Below are 24308 nucleotides of genomic sequence, written 5' to 3'. Positions count from 1 at the left end.
TCCCCAAATCCTCTTTTGCTATACTACTAGCATCTCTCTTCATTTTTGTGAAGTCCTTTTCCTTTCCCCCTTTCTCTCTGGCTTTCCCATATGAGTGAAAACAATGTTCCTTCAATTCCTGTTGCCTGGCTAATCTCCCTTAGCATAAGATTCTCAAGTTCCATCCATTACACCTGCTGAAATTGAATGGCCATTTTGAGACATTTAGAAGCAGAACCAGAGCTGGTTGTGGTGGCATACCTGTAATCTCAGCACTTGGGAAGCTGAGACAGGAGGATCAAAGTTTAGAGGTCAGCCTTGGCAATTTAGTGAGACTCTCAGAAACTTAGTGAGACCCTGTATTAGAATCAAAAAGTTTTAAAAAGACTGGGTCTCTAGCTTGGCGATGGAATGTCCCAGGATTCAACCCCTAGTATAAATGAATAAATAAAAATAAAGGCACCAGTTGGGACCTTTAAAAGACAATAAGTGTTCTGCCCTCAAACATAGGTTACTCTATTCACTCAATTAATGGATTAGTGAAATACTGGGCTAATGGGTTGTCTCCAGAGTGGTTCTCCTCTAAAAAGCCAGTTTGGGAGGTCTTGCTCATGTCCCGCCTCTTGCCATGTGAAGCCCTGTACCACCTCAGGACTCTGACAGCAAGAAGTCCATCAGCAGAGGCTGCCCCAGCTTAGACCGGAACTGGGAGCCAAATAAACAATTTTCTTGATAGCGTATCCAGCATGTGGTATTATGTTTTTTTTTGCAAAAGGACAAACTAGACAGCATCCAAGAAAGAGGTTGAAATAAATGCTGAGCAGATATTTCTGGACTCTCCAACCCATAATTTACTCATTTTTTATGGTGGTCCATTAAGAACCTTTATGAACAAGGATCCTTCTTCCCATCTCAATATGAAAATCTGAGACTTTGGAAGTTATATACTGAAACCAAGACTGGAACTTGGTGTTCCTAAATCTTAGTGTGGTGACATTTCCATTATGCTTAGGAATCTATATTTTTGAAGCAGTATCTCCTAGACTGATGAGATTCTCTCTACTTACTGAGGCTGTCTTTGAACCCGCAATTCTTCTGTGTCAGCCTCCCCAAGTATTGGGAGTCAAATTAAAAATAAAATAGGGGCTATGGATGTAGCTCAGAGGTAGAATTCCCCTGAGTTGTATCCCCAGTCACACACACACAAAGACACACACACACACACACACACACACACACACACACACACACACACCACAATCTATATGTTTGTTGTTGCTATTGTTTCTGGGCATTGAACTCAGTGGCGTTCTACCCGAGCCGCACCTCTAACTCTTTTTTATTTTGAAACAGGGTCTTACTAAGTTTCCCCTTGCTGACTTCAAACCTGTGATCCTCTTGTCTCAGCCTTCCATATACTAAGATTACAGGTGTGTGCGGGCCATCATGCCTTGTATGAATATAAATTTTATTAGTCCTTGGCTTTGAGTATTTGAAAATTTAGTGATAACCTCTTCTGCTGTTTTAAAGCATAAGAGGACATTATCATCCATGAGGGAGAGCTCCCTGGAGGAAAAGCCTACACTCCAAAAGGGTGGGGAACAGCCACTCCAGGGAAAATAATTAATTCTGCAGTCCTCTGATTCCTATTAGGATAGTGTCTTTCTCATTTGTTATCTTTAAATGAAGTGAAGTGGGCGCTATCAGAAAAGTGGTGCTTCCTCCTCCACTTGTGATGAAGTTGGTGGGAGGGGCAAAACTATTTTCCACATTTTGATTTTCAATAGAAATCTCTGCCAGAAGATATAAGTCTTTGTGGGTCATTCAGATGCTCCTAACTGGTCTTTGCTGTTGTAAAAAATCTGAGTAGAAAAGAGAAGTATTGATTTCCTTGGGAAATAATAAAATCATTAATGCATGTATGCCCACATACATGAATACTCATGGTAGGGTATTATTGTCTAAGTTATACATTTCTAGCAAGTGATTCAGTTCCAGATAAAAGAAGAAATAAATTTTAAAAATCAAGGGTCTAAGCCGGGTGTGGTAGTGCATGCTTGCAGTCCCAGCATTCGGAAGGCTGAGACTGGAGGATCATGGTTCGTGGACAGCCTCAGCTACTACTTAGTGAGGCCCTCTGCAACTTAGTGAGACCCTGTTTCAAAATAAAGAATAAAAAATAGGGCAGGGGTGTAGCTCGGAGGTCGAAGGTCCCTGGGTTCCATCCCCAGACCCACAAACAAAACAAAACAAAACAACAAAAAAACAAAAACAAAAATCAAGGGTCTAAATATTAATCTCATATCTTCTAAATTGAGAAATTAAGCCCTAAATTTTTTGAGCTGGAAGAAATTTCAGAAGTGATCATTCTAATAGACTTGAGCCAAATATAGAGGAAGAAAACCTTTGTTTCAAACACATGTTATTTATATAACATGTGCACTGGGCGTGGTGGCGCATGCTTGTAATCCCAGCACTTAGGAACCCGAGACAGGAGGATTGCACGGGTTCGAAGCCGGCCTCAGCTACTTAGTGAGATTCTCAGCAAATTGGAGACCCTGTTTCCAAATAAAGTATAAAAAAAGCTCTGGGAATATAGCCTGGAGGTAGAAAGCCTCTGGGTTCCACCTCAAGTACCACACACGCACACACACGCGCGCACACACACACACACACACACACACACACACAAAACCCCCACAAAAAACCCATGTTATAAACTGGGTGTGATGGTGTACACTTGTAATCCCTGTACTTGGGAGGCTGAGAAAGGAGGATCACAGGTTCAAAGCCAGCCTCAGCAACTTGGTGAGACTCTCAGATACCTAGTGAGAATCTGTTTCCAAATAAGACATAATAAAATCAGGCTGTGGGTATAGCTTGGAGGTAGAATACCTCTGGGTTCATCCCAAGTGCCACAAACAAGCAAAAGAAACACATGTGATAGAGAAACTGCAACCTGAAGGGATAGGGAACGTTCTGAATGACGATGGACAAGAGGGGCCAGCTGGGTGCATGAGGCCACTCTCTCTCACTGCTCCCAACCTTCCTCACCACACAATCGCACTTTCAAAAGCCACAGTGCAAAAGCCAAATGGTAGTTGAAACAAAGGCCTCTTTTGAAGTTCTCCTTTACCTCATCACATGTGAGCTTCAGGGTCACCGGGGGTTGTTCTGTTCCCGTGGATCTTGTCTCAGGCCCAGCCACCTTGCCAGGCATTTGGGATGCACTGATGACATCCCTGACCTTAAGGGGAGCTGAGTGTCCTGGGTTATCACGTGGGGAAAAATCAAGACAGCCAGAGAAATAGAAATGGAAGAATCAACTTAGCGAGACCTTCAGCAACTATAAAAGGGGTGCGGTTATAGCTTGGAAGCAGAATGCCTCTGGGTTCAATCTAGTATGAGAGAGAGGAGAAAGAGAGGGGGTGGCTATGAGGGAGGATGGAGAGAGAGAGAGAGAGAGAGAGAGAGACAGACAGACGACAGACAGACAGACAGACAGACAGACAGACAGACAGACAGACATGGATTTTAAAGCAAATTCTGAAATTCTAATTAATCTCGAGTAACTTCTGTGCTGTGCCTTCTTGCTGTTTTTCAGGGCTAGACCTTTAAAGGGATGGAGCCAGGATGAGCTGTCCTTTGTCTTCTGTACTCAGGCATTGCTTGCAATCTTTTGAAGGAATGGTTTCAAACTAGGTTTTAGGTTAAATTGTGATAGTGGCATGCATTTGCATAAAATTAATTCAAAGTATTTTGCAAAATCAAACTTGATCTCCTGTAATAGTTTTTAACCTTTGGTATCTATTACTGCTTGTCTATCACTGAGAGCTAACAGATGGAGAGATTAATGAACATAGTAGTAGAGTATTTATTCAGAACTTAGAAGCAATTGATCCTACTCAGTGTATTCGCTTATCTCTTTGTGGATTCATGGACTCACAGCTTCTGCCACACCCAGACAGTATAAAATGCCATGTATTTGGTGTAGCTAATCATTAATAATTCACTTGCTAATGACTTTTATGTTTTTATATGCTTAGACTGTCTCTGCATCATTGACAAGAGACTGGTAATAATGTTAGTGTCTGGAAAGGGGCAATGTCTTGGGGTAAGGGTAGAAGGGAGACTCACTTTTCATTGTAGCGACTTGTTTTTATGTTGAAACTTTACCATGTGGCTGGGCCTGGTAGCACACACCTGTAATCTCAGTACTTGGGGGGACTGAGACAGGAGGATTGCAGGTTTGGGGATAGCCTCCTTGGCAATGTAGCAAGACTCTCAGCAACCTAGGTAGACTCTGTTTCAAGAAAGTCTGGGATAGAGCTTGGATGTAGAATGCCCCTGGTTCAATCCCCAGTAGCACAAAATAAAATTATATGCTTCAAATATACTGATCCTGGGATCTTACCATACAGACTCTGATTTAATTTATCTGGGACTATGAGGTAAATATCAGAGTTCTGAAAGAACTTTTTGGAGAATTATAATGTGTAGCCAAGTTTGAGAAGTGTTGCTCTAAGCTATTATCAGAAACTCTCTCACTAGTGTTGATTGATAATTGTATAGGACTTAATGCAAGAATTCCTAGCTTTTTTGAATGGGGCAGGGCATCTTCAATTTAAAAAACTTTCAGTTCTTCACACCATACATGACATATTTTAGTGTGTGCATATTGAAAAAATATAAAATGTCAGAAATTACTATGAATTGACCTGAAAAACATGCATTTGAAGAAAAGTATGTATAAAATATGCATTGGTAGCAATATCAATGCTTTATACAGAAAATTATACTTTACTTGTATATACCTTTTATATAGGATTTGTAAATCTATAAGTATAAAAGCCTTTTGGGAATCCCTGATTCCATAGGAGCCCACCACCTACAAAGGGAGACATTGTGTATGTGTGTGTGTGTGTGGGGGGGGGATTCTTGGGCTTTCTACCTATGAGCTACACGTCAGCCCTTTTTAATTATATATACTTGTATAAATATTTCAAATATTTAAAACAGGGTCTTGCTAAGTTATCCCACCTGGTCTGAAACCTGGCTCCTTCTGTTTTAGCTTCCCAAGTGCTTGGATTACAGATGTGCAACATTGTATGTACCCTTATGTAGGGAGATTAAAAAACAGCAAGCCCGGTGTGGTGGCCCACGCTCGTAATCGTGGTGGCCCACGCTTGTAATCCCCGCGATCGGGAGGTGGAGACAAGAGGATTGTACAGGTTCGAAGCCAGCCACTCTGGCCTAAGAGACCCTGTTTCCAAGTAAAAAAGTATAAAAATAGATCTGGGAGTGTAGTCCGGAGGTATAAGGGTTTCCAGGAACCCCAGAACCACCAAAACAAAACAAAACAAAAACAAAAAACCCCAGCAAATCTTCACAGTCCCGACTTGAGTTCCAGGTTATGTTGTTGTTGTAATTGCTTTGTTTAAATTTCCACTTATGTCTCAATATTCTCCAGAACACAAGACCTTCCACTTGCCAACCTTATTACAACCATTGCCTAAGTGTGCACCTGCCTTTTCTCTCTGGATGACTTCGCTGGAGTCTTTGGATAGAATGAGAAGATGAGCCCCTTTTTCTGTACTGTGCCTCCTGTATCATGGCGGTGTCCCTGCTCACTATGTTCTCTGTCAGTGAACATCTTCTTTGCGCCTTTTGTTAACACTGTGAGGCAACTCGCCCTTTAGCTATTTGAGTCTAGTCTGATTTTTCTCTTTCAAGATGAAGATCAAGAAGAGTTCTCTTGAATCTCTGTGTTGGAGGCCCAAAAAAGTTGGAGAGAGACTGTGAGCATCTTTCAGGGTTACTGGTCACTGCAGGGAGCCCTTTAATCTCTTCTGTCCACTGGCTGTATGAATATGGGTCTTTGTCAGAAGCTCATTCAATTGCCAATTCTGAATGCTCTGTACTATGCTCCCCCCTTTAATTGTGGTCATATATTGCACTTATTCATCTTCACCTTTAATCAATGAGCAAGTTTTCTTCAACAAAAATTAATATATTCTAGTTTAAGGAGAATTACCCAATATACTGGATTTTCTTAGATATATTACCATAACATGGTACTTGGCATGATTGCTACAAAGCCTTACACATTTTTTTTTTGTCAGTTCTGAAAACTATAGATTTTTTCCCCCTGTGAGTAACCAACTCTAAAGTTAAAAATCATTAAGAAAACAGAAAAGCATTTCACCCTTGGTTGTTAAGAAATACATAGTTCAGGTTTTACACATTTTGCAAGTAAGGAAGATCTCAACCATCAACCAACCTGGAGTAATTTTTATTTAATTGTAATTTTAAAGCCTATGAGGTGAAAGCAGTAGCTGAAAAAATGCCTGTCTCACCTATATAGCCACATCTTAGCTCACTAATAATGTCAAAAGATTTGCCAGAATTTGCTTCTAAGTCTTTAAGAAGAATGACTTCTTGTATGGATTTCCTTTTTGACCATTCCTCAGTCATCCTTGTGAAATTCTCTTTATTTTAACAAGATTTTCATGCTTTATTATTTTTATTTTTATATGATAATAAAAAAGTAATATATGTTTATTATAAACATTTTTGGAAGAAAAATGTATATTTTAAGAATTCTCAACACTGTCTATACTTATACGAATGTTTTATTAGGAATCTATCATATCAAATTAAAATGCACCAATTTAGTAAAAAAAACACTAATTATAGATCACCACTTTTAATACTTGATTGAATATTCTTTTCCCTTCTCTTTGTAAATGGGTATGCTTATACATATATAAACAAATTTATAAGCAAAATGGGAACCTACTGAGGACATATGCATTCTGAGTTCTGTTTATCTTTTTTATGGTACTGGGGATGGAACCCAGGGGCATTCTACCTCCGGGCTATACCCCCAGCCCTATTTTTCATTCTTTATTTTTTATTTTTTTATTTTTTATTTTTTTGCGGGTCTGGAGATGGAACCCAGGGGCATTCAACCTCCGAGCTACACCCCCTGCCCTATTTTTTATTATTTATTTTGAAACAGGGTCTCACTGAGTTGCACAGGGCCTCACTAAGTAGCTGAGGCTGTCTGTGAACCGCGATCCTCCTGTCTCAGCCTCCCAAATGCTGGGATTACAAGTGTGCACCACCACGCCTGGCCTGGTGTTTTCCCCCTAAAGTCTGTTACTAGCATTAGTTTTTTTCCTGCCCACACCCTGTCTTTACTCTCTCACATTCACTGCCCAGTTCCAGCTCTTACTTCCTCTCTTCTGGTTTATTATAGTAGCCACCCTACTGTAGTGCTCACCTCACCTGTCTACTCCCTAATCTAGCCCCCATGCTGCCATCAGTAGCATTTCTTTTATGTTACAGATTGGGAGAATATGGTTTGAGAAAACTGTTCCCCGGGAACCCCTGCTAGGGTCCCGGACACACTTTCCTGAACCCATAACAAAACCAAAAACGACCAAAAACAGAAAAAGACCGTGGATTCTTGTCCTCAGCTAAGAATAAATATGCATAGCTTGGACAGTTGCTGAAGATTTAAAGACATTTATTAAAAGATAGAAATACAGAGATAGTTACAGCCCTGTGCCGGAAAGCGGCCCAGGGGGGCATTTTGAATGAAAATACCATCGAACTCCAGTTTACTAAGTGTTTTTATCCCGCCCAAGTCCACGGCAGGTCCTTTGATCTGTAGCTATGCTAGCCCTATCTCTAGCCCAGTCTCTGCTGTCTCCAGGCGGATTTGCCCCAGAAGTGTGGGGGGGGGGGCGGCTGTCCTGCCTCCAAACACAGCCCTCTACACCTCTTGTTCCATCCCCCAAGATGTGTGAAATTGTTTCTCTGGGATCTGGGATTTCTTCAGATTTCCCTTAGGCCATTTGTTTCTCTTTTAGAAATGTAAAGAAACCTCTTTCCTGGCTCAGGCTTTCCTTCCCTTTAGAAATGTAACTCACAAGTCCCTCCTTTCTGCTAGCCCTGGCTTTCTAGTACAAACGATATATTTTTAAAATTGGAAATCTTTCCCGATACTGATACATTAATAGATTTCAAAACCTCTTTCCAATACTTGCACATTTTATGCCTTGATAATAATTACATCACACATAACTTCGACACATTGCCCCTGCCCACAGAGTAAGTCCAAGTTTCCTCAAGTTTCCATGTGAGCTTCGCCTCCTTGTTTAGGCCTTTCAGTAACATCCATGTGTCCTCTCTCTTTCTCCTTCTCTCTACATATTCTATGCTATTATTGCATTTCCCAAAGTGTGGGCCACAGACTACCTGTTTCAGAATCACAGGGGAATTACTTTTGAACAATGCAAAGCCAAATTGTAGGAATCCTGAATCAAAAATTTTATGTGCGGGCCCTAGGAATGTGTGTGTGTGTATGTGTGTGTGTGTGTGTGTGTGTGTGTGTGTGTGTGTGTGTTTGTGTGGTACTGGGGATTGAACTCAGGGGCATTCTACCTCTGAGCTACATTCCCAGCTCCATTTTTTATTCTTTATTTTTTATTTATTTATTTTTTGTGATTTTGGGGATGGAACCCAGGGGCATTCGACCTCCGAGCTACACCCCCTGCCCTATTTTTTATTCTTTATTTTGAAGCTGGGTCTCAATGCGTTGCAGAGGGCCTCACTAAGTAGCTGAGGCTGTCCGTGAACTGCGATCCTCTGGTCTCAGCCTCCCGAATGCTGGGATTACAAGCGTGTACCACCATGCCCGGCTTATTCTTTATTTTGAAAAAAGGTCTCACTAAGTTGCTGAGGGCCTCCATAAGTTGCTGATGCTAGCTGTGAAGCTGTAATTCTCCCTTCTCTTGTAATCCCAAATACTGGGATTACAAGCAAGCACCACCATGTCCAGAAGGACTCCATATTTTAATAAGCCTTCCAAGTCATTTTTAAATACTCAAAAACTTGCAATAGTAAAAATTAAAATAAACTTGTTTAAGGGCATTCTCTGTCAATTATATACCTCATTAGGACCCTCACTGCAGGGCACTGAAGTCAGTTTTTTTTATTCCACTCTTTATACAAATGAGGAAACATATCTATGGTCAAAAGATATAAAGAGACCCACAAAATTATCTGGAGATAAGATGAAGTTTACTCTTCACAAATTCAAATTCCACGAGCTTACTCTAAAATCCCAGCTTTCCACTTCTCTCAGTAAAGAGAGTATTAGGTACCCTTGATAAATGTCTGATCATTCTTTAAGGTAGAGACGGTAGGTGCTACTACCCGACACTCATTTGTTCAGTGCATATGATCAGTTAGCACCTAACTGTAAATGCCCAAGAGTGCTCTAGAGCTCTTTTATCATTGTAATTGTTAGATACCCTGGAAAGATATGATTAGCTCTCCTTAGGTTCTATTTCTAGCCCTTCAACCAACATCTGTCAAGGACATGAAATACCATGATTTGCTAGTCTATAATTTAGGAAAGATGCCATGATTGACAGTCTTGCTAGAACCCCATGGGGTGCAGATGTAATAGTTTTTTTAAAACTGAAAAAAATTCATATGCCCGCTATATGAAACCTTCCAGGTTACTTTCCTCATCTGTCTTCCCATATAATTTTATACATTTTTAATTTTTATGAACATTACTGTGTATTATATTTAGTTGTTTATTCATTTCCCTGCATTGATAGGCCTTAAGTTCCTCAAGGGTAAGACTTGATAGAATGTGCAAAGTGTACTAAATATGATAAAGCTGGCAAGGTGTTTAGCTGAACACTTGATATGTAATACATTTGGAATAAGATGGCCATCATTATTATTTTTTTCTTCTTCATTTCTTGGGCATTATCTGTTGAATACATACATTATTGTAATACAATATGTTTTTAATCTGTGAAAGTATAAGTCCTAAGCCTAAAATACTTTTTTAAAATAAGAAGGTGCTCCTTGTTCATGTCTGGCTCAACAGAACCAGCCATACTCCTCCAGTGAAAAGATCTCTGTAATGGTTGGATTCTACTTTGAGCTTGGCTACTCTCGAATGTAGTTAGTAGCTCAGTCCTCTGTTGATAGGGCTGCTATATCCTACCTGTAAGATTCTTGCTCTTAAAGTTTCTTCCAGGAGTCTTCAGGCATGCTCAATATAAGTGAATTAGTAAACATGGAGCTAGGATCCTTTGCTATCAGGTTGGGGGTTGAACGTCTTCCTATAGAGCTGGTAATCTCAATAAAACAATTTCAGCCCAAGTGTGCTCCTCCTGAGTTGTAGACTTCTCTATATGAAGGCCAGGATTACTACCTGGTCATGCCACACCTCTAGACTGAACTATCCATTTCCTTCTTTCCTTTTGAATGCTCTGCATTTACCACGGGACTCCTCAGAATACTCAGTCTTAGACAAATTAACAAAGATAATGACTAATACAGTTTCATTAAGTTCATTTTCTTAATAGAATTAGGCTTGACTTTTCCATGGGGTTTCTTCCTACATAAGCAAGGCCACAAGGAAGACACGGCCTTTTGGGGCACAGAGAGTAGACTGAGGCGCTCCAAGCAAGTCTTGCTAAACAAAGAAGATATCTTCTTTCTCAAAGAAGATAATTTCTGGCATTGGTCATTCTAAATAACTATCTTTAGTTGTCTTAGATATTCAGCAAGGTATTTCTGTATATAGCAACCAAAAATCAGGACTTGAATTTAAAAACATGATACAGTAACATGGGAAAATGTAAAATTTTTAGAAATAACTTCAACAGCCAATATGTGAGAGCAGTGTATTGACATCTAAACATGGCTGTGAGAAAATAAAGATGACCTAAATTTATGAAGTGGATGAATTTAGAAATCAGAAGACTCTTGTTGATAGTCTATTCTCCCCAAATTGGTCTATAGATTCACCATGATTTCTTTCAAAGTACCAGCAGAAGAAATTAAAAATTTGTAAAAATCAAAAAGCAGATTCTAGAGTTCACAATGAAATACAAAATGCCTAGAATGGCCAAAGGGATTTTGATGAAAAAGAACAAAATTAAACATCTTAAACTTTGTGACTGTAATTGTTATTATAAAGACACAATATTCATGAAAGTGTATGGTATTGGCATTGCTAATTAATTAGAACAAAATACAGTAATAAAAAAATCCATTCGTATATGGCCAACTGAGTTTCAATAAATGTCAAAGATAATTCAATGACAAAAGGTATCCTATTCAGCAAATGATACTGAACAATTAGATATCTATGTGAAAATAACAAAATATGAGACTATGCATGCCTCAGCTTATATAAAATAAGTAAAACTGATCACTGGACAAAATGTAGAACTTAAAGCTTTGAAATTTCTAGAACAAATATTGTAGGTGATAATCCTTGAGACCTTAAGTAAAAAAAGATTTCTTAGATATATCACTAAAAGAGCAATCCATGAAGTAAAACAAAAGATGGTAAGTTGGACTTAATGGAATAGAAAGCTTAAAAGAAGCCGGGCTTGGTGGTGCATACTTATAATTCCAGCATTCAGGAGGCTGAGACTGGAGGATCACGGTTCGCGGACAGCCTCAGCTACTTTGTGAGGCCCTCTGCCACTCAGTGAGAGCTGGTTTCAAAATAAAGAATAAAAAATAGGGCAGGGGGTGTAGCTTGGAGGGCGAATGCCCCTGGGTTCCATCCCCAGACCTGCAAAAATAAATAAATAAATAAATAAATAAATAAAAAAGAAAAGAAAAAAAAAAGAAAGCTTAAAAGAAAACAACAAATTTTACAGCCAACAATTTATTGCCAGCTTGTCTTTGACAAAGGTGCTAAGAATACACATTGGGGAAAAGACAGTCTCTTTAATAAATGATGCTGGGAAAATTGGATATCCACATGTCACAGAATGAAACACCACACACACACACACACACACACACACACACACACCTAAAAAGCTGCCACATAGCAAACAATCAACAAAATAAAGAGATAACTTGTGCAATGAAAAAAAATTTTTGCAAACTATGTATCTGGAAGGATTAATAACCGCAATATATAAGAAATTCAAGCAATTTAACAACCAAAAACAAACAATGGAATTATAAAATAGACAATAGATCTAATCTGATGTTTCTCAAAAGAAGGCATATTAATGTGACAATACAGTGTACCAATGGGAGTGTATGTGTGTGCGGATGTATATGTACAGATAGATAACTAGATAGATGGATACATAACCAGAAGGATAGATAGAAGCCAACAGGCATATGAAAAAATTCTCAATATCCATAGTCTTCAGGGAAAAGCAAATCAAAACCACAGTAAGATGTCATCTCACCCCAGTTAGAATGGTAAGAATTAAAAAAGACAAAAGATAAGGGCAGAAAAAGCTGGGAAGTAAAGGGAAAACTTATATATCATTGGTGAGAATGTAAATGAATACAGCCGGTATGGAGGTTTCTAAAAAATTGAAAATAGGGCGCGGGGCACGCCAGCCGGGGCCCGGGTCGTGGGACTCTGGGTCCTGGGCCGGACCACGCATAGCACGCCAGACCCCTGGAGAAACCGGGCCCAGTAAGACCCTGGGTCCCGGGCAGGGGTTGGGCAGGACACGCCGGACCCCAGAACAGCCGGGGCCCTGGTCACAGGACTCTGGGCCCCAGGCGGAGTAGTGCGGACCATGCCGACCCATGGGGAAACCGGGCTGGGTCACAGTGCTACTGAGTGCCAGATCCCACTACCTCCTCAAACCACACAAACTGTCTTCTCTTATTGTAAAAAAAAAAAAAAAAAAAAAAGGAAAAGAAAAAAGAAAAATATCGGAGCGGGGTTAAGAAGGCTGTGGTGGATGCCAGGATACTGGAGATGCAGACAAAACTTATCCAAATGAACTGCAACTTATGAAAAAATTCCCCATGAAGGAGGACTTCTGTTTCTCTATATTGTTTAGAGTCTTGGACATCACCTGTAAGGAGAGAGTTTAGCGGAGACCAAGGAGAAAGGCAGTGTTGAAAGCGGTCTCCACGATGGTGGTGGAGAATTGTATTCAGGAGAAACAGAAATCTGATCCTACCAACCTTATTGTTTTGGAGAAATTACACGAAATGTTGGATGCTACTATCACGCATGCTTAGGAACACTGGACAACATTCAGAGTGGAAAAAGAGCTTGGGAAAGATTTGAAATGGTGGAGGCAGTGGCAGTGGCAGTGGCCAGTACTCAGGGGAGGCAGAGATCTGATGCATTACACCTGGAACCTTTGAAATAATAACCCCAGAGGCAGAATGCTACCACCACGCACCCTTGAAAACATGGGACAATTGGTTGGGCGAAGAGAGTGCTCAGATTGGAGCCTGCCAAGGGGTGAGGCCAGCAACAGACACAGCAAAAATGGGACTAAAGCCTGCCGTGAAGCAAGGACAGTGCTGGAGTCTCCGAGGCTGGGATCGGAACATGCCAATGGGTTAGGCTGGTGCTGGGGCTAATGGCCAACATTAGAGCCTGACGTGAGGCAAGGCCACTACTGGGGCCTCCAAGGCCGAGATCGGAGCCTGCCGAGGGGTTAGGCCAGTGCTGGGTCCAGCGAGGCTGAGATCGGAGCCTGCCATGAGGCAAGGCCGGTGCTGGGCCTTCGAGGCCAGGATCAGAGCCTGCGGAGGGGTTAGGCCAGTGCTGGGGCCAGCAAGGCCGGGATCGGAGTCTGTCGTGAGGCAAGGCCGGTGCTGGGGCCTTCGAGGCAGTGAACGGAGCCTGCCGAGGGGTTAGGCCGGTGCCGGGGCCAATGGCTGACATCAGAGCCTGCCGTGAGGCAAGGCCGATGTTGTGGCCTTCAAGGCCGGGATAAGAGCCTGCCAAGGGATTAGGCTGATGCCGGGGCCAGCGGCCAGCATCGAAGCCTGCCGTGAGGCAAGGCCGGTGCTGGGTCCTCTGAGGCCAGGATAAGAGCCTGCCAAGGGGTTAGGCTGGTGCTGGGGCCAGTGGCCAGTATCGGAGCCTGCCATGAGGCAAGGCCGGTGCTGGGGCCTCTGAGGCCAGGATAAGAGCCTGCTGAGGGGTTAGGCCAGGGCCGGGGCCAATGGCTGGCATCAGAGCCTTCTGTGAGGCAAGGCCGCTACTGAGGCCTTTGAGGTCGGGATCATAGCCTGTCGAGGGGTTAAACTGGTGCTGGGGCCAGCAAGGCTGGCATCAGAGTCTGTCTTGAGGCAAGGCCGGTGCTGGGGCCTCCGAGGCCAGGATCGGAGCCTGCCGAGGGGTTAGACCGATGGTAGGGCCAGTGAGGCCAGGATCGGAGACTGCCGTGAGGTAAGGCTGGTGCTGGGGACTTCAAGGCCGGGATTGGAGCCTGCCGAGAGGTTAGGCTGGTGCTGGGGCCAGTGAGGCTGGGATTAGAGCCTGCCATGAGGCAAGGCCAGTGCTGGGGCCTCCGAGGCTGGGATCAGAGCCTGCGAAGGGGTTAGGCCGGTGCCGGGGCCAGCAGCTGGCATCGGAGCCTTTCGTGAGGGAAGGCCGCTACTGAGGCCTCTGAGGCCGGATTGGAGCCTGCCAAGGGGTTAGACTGGTGCTGGGGCCAGCGAGGCCATCATTGGAGCCTGCCATGAGACAAGGCTGGTGCTGGGGCCTCCGAGGCCAGGATCGGAGCCTGCCAAGTGGTTAGGCTGATGCCAGGGCCTGTGTGGCCAGGATCGGTGACTGCTGTGAGGCAAGGCCAGTGCTGGGGCCTCCAAGGCTGGGATCGGAGCCTGCCGTGAGACTAGGCTGGTGCTGAGGCCTCCGAGGCCAGGATCGGAGCCTGCTGAGGTGTTAGGCTGGTGCTGGGGCCAATGGCTGGCATCGGAGCCTGCCCTGAGTCAAGGCCGCTATTGGGGCCTCTGGGGCCGGGATCGGAGCCAGCTGAGGGGTTAGGCTGGTGTCGGGGTCAGCGAGACCAGAATCGGGGCCTCCCATGAGGTAAGGCCGCTGCTTGAGCCAGCGAGGTCTGGATCAGTCCACTGGGTAGCCAGGCCACTACTGGGGCCATCAAGAGTGGAATCGGTACTTGCAATGTGGCATGCACAGAGAAATATCGCAGAAAATAAAAATCAGATGCTTCCCCTAATCAGCAAAAAATAGGAGGAAAGGGGCAACAGGAAGAGGTCGAGCTATAGAAAGGGCCCTATAGTGAAGCAACTAAGGTGACCAATCAGAGGGTATGGAATAGGGGAGGATGGAGCCTCTTTAAAATGCAGGAGGTATATAAACAAATGTATCAAAGTTAATCACCATACAAGCATGGGATCAAGGGAGGGGGATGAAATGGGATGGGGGCTGGATGAGGGCTAATTGGATGATGTGTGCTTGTATATCCTCTCAAGTCTTGTATTCCAAAGTCATATGTGATTACAATGCATCAATAAAAAAATAAAAAATAAGAAATAAAAAATAAAAAAATAAAAAATAAAAAATTGAAAATAGAATTACCATTTGATTTAGTAATCCTACTACAGGGTATACATCTAAAGAAAGTTAAGTCAGTGTGTCAAAGAGACGTCTGCACTTCCATGTTCACTGTGGCACTATTCACAACAGCCATGAAATGGAAACAACATGAATGTCCATCAACTGATGAACGGATAAAGACAGTGCTGTATGCATATAAGCTAGTATACTATTCAGCCAATTTAAAGTCTATAATTTGAGGCATCATAGAGATAAATGGAGATCATTATGTTAAGTGAAGTAAGCCAGGCCCAGAAAGACAAATACCACATAATCTCATTTGCGTGTAGAATATAAAAAGTTGATCTTAGCTGTCATGCTTGTAATCCCAGCTTTTGGGAGGCTGGGACAGGAGGATTGCAGTTCATGGACAGCCTAAGATACTACTTAATTAGGCCCTCTGTAACTCAATGAGACCCTATTTCAAAATTAAGAATAAAAAACAAGGCTGGGGGTGTAGCTCAGAGGTAGAATGCCCCTGGGTTCCATCCCCAGTACCGCAATTAAAAAAAAATTATATATATATATACAGCCAGACGTGGTGATGCATGCTTGTAATCCCAGCATATGGGAGGCTGAGACAGGATGATCTGGTTCATGGGCAGCCTCAGTTACCTAGTGAGGCCCTGTGCAGCTCAGTGAGACCCTGTTTCACAATAAAGAATAAAAAATAGGGCTGGAGGTGTAGCTAGAGGTAGAATGCCCCTGATTTCCATCCCTAGTACTGCAAACAAACAAACAAACAAACAAAAAAGATAAAGGTTTAAAGATGCAGTTACATTTGCCCTGATTTGAACCTTACAGGTTGGATACATGTATCAGAGCATCACATGAGCCAGGGGAGGTGGTGCTCGCTTGTAATCCCTACACTTGGGAGTCAGAGACAGGAAGATCGTACAGGTTCGAAGCCAGAAGTGCTGGCTTAAGAGATCCTGTTCCCAAATTAAAAAGTATAAATAAAATAGGTCTGGGAGTATAGCCTGGAGGTAGAAGGGTTTCCAGGAACTCCAGTATCACCAAAAAATAAATAAATAAAAATAAGAGCCCAAAGAAAACAAAAATCAAAAGCATCACATGATACCCTTATGTTTTTTATGTATCAGTTAAAAAATAATAATAAAAAAAAAGACAAGGACTATCTCACAGCAGGGATGTACCACCTTTGCAACCCTAGTGTCTACACACTGCCTGGTATAAATAAATATGCTTGCAGCTGCCTCCTCAAGGCTCAGTGTGCCTGGCTTTGCTCACCCTCCAGTCGACTTTCAAAGTCCCCACTTCTGAGAGCCCTTCAAGGAACACTCTAGTGAAATAGCCCATGATTCTTCATTGCTTTCTGTTACTGGGTTTATTTTCCTCACATTTCTCATCATCACTACCTTAAATTACCTTTCCCTTTCTTGTTTACTTATTTATGAATTTTTCCTTTCCCACCAGACTAGAAGGATCATGAACTCAGGAAACTTGTCTGTGTTTTTCTTTGCTGTATCATCAAATCAGTGCCCAGAAAAGCACAGGAACTTGTTAGTTTCTCTTCATTTTTAGATTGTATTTTAAGAAAATATTAGCTTGATCTCAGTGCTTGGGCAGTGGAGACAGAGGATTGCAGTTCCAAGGTCAGTGTGTAGTAATTTACAAGATCCTGTTAAAAAAAAATAGGAGGGCTGAAGGTGTAGCTCAGAGGTAGAATCCTCCTGGGCTCAATCCCAATAAAACTATATATATATATATATATATATATATATATATATATATATATATATATAATTACATATATAATTTAAATATACATAAAGTTTTATATATATATATATAATTTTTCACTTTTCACTAATTGTAAGTAAAAAAAGTAAATCACAAAATTAGTCATTCAACACAGAGCGAGAGATGTTCTTTATGGGGCTGCTTTTGTTGTTGTTGTTGTTGTTGATACTGAAGATAGAAACCAGCGTCATTCTACCTCTGAGTTAGATCCTTACCTCTATATTTCATTTTCTATTTTGGAACAGGATCTTGCTTAGTTGCTGAGTGTCTCACCAAGTTGCTGAAGCTGTCCCAGAACCTGCATTTCTCCTGTCTCAGTATTCCAAGTACAGAGATAACCAGCGTGCTCCACCACACCCAATTCTATGGGGCTTCTTTACCATTTCCACAAGAGAATAAACTGAGCAACAGGTAAATTCAGTGACCTGCCTGAAGGCTGACAATTGTTTTTTAATCATATGGTCCATATAGGTCTGTAGATTCCTAGTCCTTTTCCTCCTGCAGCTAAATTTCTTGCTTTTAGCAGGATCATACTTTGTGTTTCTTAGACTGCATAGGTGTGTGAGTGTTAAACTCTGATCTCAGCTGGTCAGCAATGTGCCTCTTATTCTGAATTCTTCTGATACAAGTGTAATAGCTGACATTCCACAAATTTGTGCTGAGACAGTGGCTGTTTTATTCCTGACTCTCTTGAGTAAGGCCAGGATTTTCATTAGTACTGGATTTTGCCTTGCTAAGTAAATGTGCTTATTTGGTTTTAATATATTAGGCTTCGCCATTCTGAAGTAGATTAAATTGTCAATCATTTCCCCCCATATTTCATATTGTTTCCTCTGGGCAGGGGCATGTGTGATGTTACACATGTCTTGCCAATAAAACAGCCCTCTGGATTGAAAGCTGTTCAGGATGTATAGCAAGATGTCAAATTAATTGTACCGAAATAATGAGTTAGCACCAAATGCTAATTAAATATTGATGAAAGTCATACTTTCAATTATCTTCATTATGGTACCATGTTTTATGTTGGCATTAAATGCTTGCAGTACGGGTGCGTCTGGTAATTAGTTGTGCACTATGGAAAAATAAAGTTATTTCCCTCTATATTAAAAGTGCTTAGAAACCCCTTGGAAAATGGAAACTCTGAAAAGAAGCAGCGTTTCAATTTTTTTGGGGGGAGGAGAAATGTTTGAAATTCTAAGAATTTAGTATTTTCTGTTTGTAGCGTCTATTTTTTTTTCTTTTTAAGTAAGTGGATAAGAAGTTAGAAAGCTACTGACGCTCATGGCGAGCTCTGTAATCCACGTCTTTCCCTGCTCAGGTTAACTTTTGACATCTTCTTAAACACTTGCACTGTTTTTTACCCTTTTCCTGCCCATAGGCCCAATGCCTGCCCCTGGCACTTATGCTCTTCACTACTATCATAGAGTTATGACTGAGATGAATCTGAGCACAGCCCCTGTACCACGAGCATTAGGGTCACCTGTGTTACTTAACCTGCAGATTTCGTGGTCCCTCATCAGGTGAGCCAGAGAGAGAGAAGAAGAAGAAGAAGAAGAAGAAGAAGAAGAAGAAGAAGAGGAGGAGGAGGAGGAGGAGGAGGAGGAGGAGGAGGAGGAGGAGGAGGAGGAGGAGGAGGAGGAGGAGGAGGAGGAGAGAGGGGAGGGGAGGGGAGGGGAGGAGAGGAGAGGCGAGGAGAGGAGAGGAGAGGAGAGGAGAGAAGGAATATTTTTAATCCTGGTTGCAAGTTACAATTGACCTGTTTTTTTTTTTTAAAGAAAAATAAGCTGATGTAATTAATCTTAAGTGGAGTCAGAGCACAAATGTGTACAGACATATTGTGTGCACGTATATTATACACTCATAGATGACTTTAACCTGCAGCTGGGGTGGGGAATTACAACATTAATAGGTCTTTTAACAGTATGTGCAGAAATAGTATTCAGTCCTGTTATCGTTTGAATACAGGGTGCTCCCTCCCCTGAGAAAAGCCCACCTGACCATGCTATCTAAAATTACTGCACCCTCTACCCAACTCTGGTGGGTTCTGTCTCTCCTAGGCTTTACATTTATTCATAACAATTATGACCAGCTTAACTCTGTCTAAAATAGTTCATTACATAATAAGGACTCAATTGCCAATATTGTTGGCAATGCAACAATATTCAGAGGTGAAATAATTTAATCAGGTCTCTAATCTCATCAGCATATAGATCCATTAATACTTTAATAATTTGAATAGATTTACTGGGTAGTAACTGTAGGCAAACTGTAGGGTGTGGGTGAAAGAGATAGATCACTGAGGACTTGGGCTGGGGACTCTATCTTTCCCTGGATCCCTCGCAACTCTCTGCTTACGACCACCGTGCATTGAGGAACTTGCCTCCACTATGCCCTGCCCTGTTGTTATGATGTTTCTGCCTTGGAGTCAGCACACCATGGACTCAACTCCTGAAACCATGAACCCAAACAAATATTTCCTCTTCTAAATTGTTCTCATCAGCTGTTTTGGTCACAGTGAAGAAAAAGTAATAGGAGCCTAAAAAAGCATGGGAATTTGACATATCCTGCAACACAGATGAAAATCGAGAACATTATGCTAAGTAAAATATGCCAGTCACAAAAAAGAAATACCGAATGATTCCACTTATATCCCAGTTTTCGAGGCAGAAAGTAGAATGGTGTTTGCCAGGCACTAGTGGGCCTGGGAGGGAGTAAGGAGATAATTGTTTAAAGTTTATAAAATTTTAGTTTTACAAATAAAAGAGTTATGGATATGACAGTGGTGGTGATTGTGCAATATTATGAACATAGTTAATACTAGTACACTTTGCAATTAAGGATGATTAAGATGGTAATTTTTATGTATATTGTACCAAAATAAAGAATTGAGGGAAAACAAAAGCAGTATATGCACTCTGCTATTTTTTTCTGCTTGGCAGGTTCTTTCCTTCAGAGAGCCACATGACCTACCCCCCCGCCCCCAACACTTCAGATCTTGACTTGATTGTCGCCTTCTTAGTCATCTTCCTGTAGGTTGTTCATCAAGTTTGCTTTGTGGCTGAAAGCAGGGAATGAACTAGATATTTCTCAAGAAAGTGTTGAGTCCTCTGAGGAGCCAGGACTCCATCCACTGAGCTTGCATGTAAACTCAAATGAACTTCTGGCTGTGAGTCGATTCCCTTGCACGCTGAAGGAATAACTCTTGCTTTTCTGTTCTAAGTTTCCCTGATTCCTGGAAAGTTGTGTCAAGGTGCACCACAAATGAATTTGGATGCAGAAAACTAGCTTATTAAGGATTTTTCCAAATTAGCCTCCCAGAGAAGGACTGTGACCATTACTTCTGCTGCAGAAAAGGTTGTTTCAGGTCAATTCAAAGTCCAGGGGTAGGGCCAGGCTTTCTTCAGAAAAAGCAGGCCTGTAGCCAAGAAGTTTTTGCAATTCAGGTTTTAGAAATTTTCTTCCACTCACATGATTCAAGGCCAGATATTTTACTGGGTATTTATTCTTTTAGGGTAAGTATTGCTCTCAAAATCTGTTTTTTTTTTTTAAATAAGATTTTCAAAATCTTATTTATTTGTGTTTTTTCACTTTGCAATTTCAACATTTATTTCTGAATACCAAAACTTGACAGCACACAAGGAAAAAAAAGCCATAGACAGAAAACAGCAAATAAATTTATCTTGCATGCCACTTTTAATCAACAGGATATGGCTCTCTAGATAGCTGTGTTTAGAAGGAATCCGAGGCTTCGGCCTCACTCAGGGAAAGACTTGCAGCTGATGAGCAGTATCGGACATCTCACTTGACCCAGAAGAAACCAATGGCACCTAAGTTGGCGGTGAAGTTGGCACTGCCTGTACCACCAGGGCCAATGATGGGGCCAGTGAAGGTCTGAGGAAATCGGGAGCGAGCGTTCTGGTGGTATCTGGCCCAGAAGGTAAACGGGATTCTGGACCATGGATCTCCGAAATCTCCTTCCTCATCCCAGGTCAGCAGCTCAAACTCGATGTCATCCCAACTCCAGGGACCAGATACGGCCTCATCTCCGATCCCCATGCGGTTCTTGCTTCAGCTCGGGCCTCAGCCTCAGCAGCAGCAGCAGCAGCATCCAAAGCATCCAATGTCTCATCTGCAGCCTCCGTGAACTGGGCAGTCCAGTCACGAGGGGCTCTCTTCTGAATCTCGGCAATGAATCTCAACACTTTCATCTTGCTAGTCTCATAGTAGGGATGGAGGCCCCAGAGAAACTCGTACTCAGGAGGGTTGCTGTTGGGCACTCGTCTGTAGTCCAGGTATTTCTGCTTAACAAATTCATAAGAAGTTTTCTCAGATCTCCAAGGAGGGGATGTCTCACCCCAGAACGCAGTCCCATCTTGCATAGTGCCTCCCAGAGGACAGCCTCGCTGGTGCGGTTGCCGTTCATGAAGATGATGCCCAGAATCACCAAGAGGAGACCCAGCTTGGGTGTGTCTTTGGCTGTTCTCAGTATGCCAGCCAGGGACTCGGGAGTGCTGATGAGGATGTACAGATGTTCTTCTTTGTCAATTTCTTTCAGTTGAATCCCAAATTTCTTTTCCAGGACAAAGCAAGCACGTTCAAAGATTTCTGGGTAAACATCAGTGTATTCTTGGATGATATCTCTTAGCATTTCTGAACGCTTGATGGGCACCTTTGTGTAGTCTTTCAGCATCAGGTACTTGACCAACTTATTTGCTCTTTCCTGAAGAAGGGCCACATCTCGGGGCTGAGGGGCACCCTGGTTCTGTGAGGCACGCGAGTTGGAGGAGGATTGCAGATTAGGCGAAGGGTACAGGTTCTGCCAGTTGGGTGGAACTGGCCAGTCGGCTGGGATCCAGTCGGGTAGAATTGGCCAGTCGGTGGGAAAGGACCAGTCAGGTGGCAGTGGCCAGTTGGGTGGTAGAGGCCAATCGGGAGGACCTTGCCAGTCTGGAGGGCCGTGCCAACCAGGTGGGGACTGCCATCCAGGTGAATTCTGCCAGTCCATTGGGTTTGGCCTACAACAGGACCAGGCCAAACAATGGGGTTGGGCCAGATCACTGGGTTCTGCCAGGCGACTGGATTCTGCCAGGCTGGTGGGGTCTGCCTAGCTGGGGGGCTCTGCCGCATTGGTGGAGTCTGCCTGGCTGTCTGGTTCTGCCAGCCAGATGGGTTTTGCCATGCCAATGGGGTTTGCCAGAGCACATTAGGGGGTGCGCCAGGTGGGTTCTGAGTGGTCACTGGAACTGGTGCAGATCTCCAGGTCTCTGTAGCTGGTGAGGCCCGTCTCTGATCCCCACTGCTGTTCTCTTCGACATTCAAGTTATTGATCTTGCAGGTCCTCTTGCCCCGAATTATAGTCCGAGACTCCAGATTCTGAGCCTGGGAACCATCTGCTGGTGTGTGCCCAGCTGCACTGTCAGGTTCAGAGACACCTGAATTAGTCTCTAAGTCAGGCTGGGAGGCGGCCATTTTGGCCTGGTTTATATTCTGGGGCTTTTTACCAGCTGTAGAAGCCTTAGTGGTATTATTCCAGGCCTTGAAGTCTGTTTTAGGCCAGTTGCTGGCCATTTCCTTGACATTTGAAGACAGGGAGAAATTGTAGGGGGTACTTGCGCCCACCTTAGCAGTGGCATTCTGGGCCTTAAAGGCCATTTCAGACTTGTTAGTAGCTAATTTGCCTGTGCTTGCTGCCTAAGAAAAATCATAGGTGGCTCTTGGACCTTTCTGGGTAGCATTATGGGACTTAAAGGCTGCTTTAGGCTTGACACTGGGGATCTCCTTAGCATTATGTGCCTGAGAGAAACCATAGACACCATTTGGGGTCCTTTGTGGTGGCATTCTGGGCTTTAGAGGCTGTCTTAGGCCTAGCTGCAGCTGCTGAGACCTGAATGTCAGCCATCTCATTGGCAGTTGGGGGCTGTGAACTCTGGGGACTCACATTCACTCACTCGCTGGCAGCTGCTGTGGCCTGGCTGGTAGGTGGAGCCTCTGAGATCTGGATTGCCTCCATCAAGGTCTGCATAAGCAAGGTGCTGTCTTCAACAGAGGCATCCGCCTGGAAGCCGGGGAGGCCCGCGCCGCAGTCCGCTTTCTGAGCCATGGCTCCGGTCTCTCTGGCAAGAACAAAGCCTTGCCTCAGGCCCAAACCCCAACTCAGAGGATCAGGATGGCAGTGCTCGGCTCTCCGCAGCCGCACTCTCTCCTTGTCCAGAAGAAAATGCCAGCTTGGCAGCCAAAATTATTTATTATTTGGAAACAGGGTCTCCCTAGGTTGCTGAGAGCCTCAGTAAGTTGCTGAGGCTGGCTTTGAAACTGTGATCCTCCAGTCTCAACCTCTGAAGTACTAAGATTACAAGCATGTGCCACCACATACCTTATAACAGTTTTAGAAGGGTTAAAATAGTCAGTATTCATAGCTTTAAGATTGAGGAGTAGCTGGGCAAGGTGGTACATGCGTGTAATCCCAGTACTTGGTAGGCTAAAACAGGAGGATCACAGCTTCACAGGTTTGGGGCCAGCCTCAGCAAATTACCAAGACCCTGTCTCAAAATAAAGAATAAAATAGGGCCAGGCATGTAGCTCAGAGGTAGACTGCCCCTGAGTTCAATACTCAGTACCAAAAAGAAAAAAGAAAAAAAAGAAAAAGAAAAAAAAAAAAGAAGAGATTGAGAGCCGGGCATGGTGGCCTATGCTTGTAATCCCAGTACTTGGGAGGCTGAGACAGAAGGATCCAGGTTCTCAGCCAGCCTCAGCTACTTAGTGTATGTTTTGGCCCTCTGCAACATAGTAAGACTCTGTTTAAAAATAAAGAATAAAAAAAACCGTGCTGGGCGTGTAGCTTGGAGCTAGAATGCCCCTGGGTTCAGCACTAAACACACACACACACACACACACACACACACACACACACACACACAGAGAGAGAGAGAGAGAGAGAGAGAGAGAGAGAGAGAGAGAGAGAGAGATTGAAGAGTAGGGATTATAAAGGACACTGAGATGGTTTCTAAGGAGAGGAGATCCTAACAGAACAAAGGATGTTACCAGGGAAAGTAGGGTGGGGAAGGGAGCTCAGAGTAAATGGTACAGTCTGTCTATAATGATTTGTCTTACCCCTAACCCCTATGCTAAGCTATAATTGTCAAATAATTAAATGATACAAATTCAGAAT

At 43.0% G+C, this 24308-nt stretch overlaps 1 pseudogene across 1 annotated transcript; it reads right to left on the bottom strand.

Moving 5' to 3' along the window:
* Nucleotides 1-20938: 20938 nt before the first annotated feature.
* Nucleotides 20939-23255, bottom strand: LOC308258757 (melanoma-associated antigen D1-like; annotated as a pseudogene). Its single transcript has one exon. The product of its transcript is annotated as a melanoma-associated antigen D1-like (transcript).
* Nucleotides 23256-24308: the final 1053 nt, after the last annotated feature.

This window comes from Muscardinus avellanarius (assembly GCF_963383645.1).
Source record: "Muscardinus avellanarius genome assembly, chromosome: 2".
Lineage (NCBI taxonomy): Eukaryota > Metazoa > Chordata > Mammalia > Rodentia > Gliridae > Muscardinus > Muscardinus avellanarius.
This window is presented reverse-complemented; position numbering and strand designations above follow the sequence as displayed.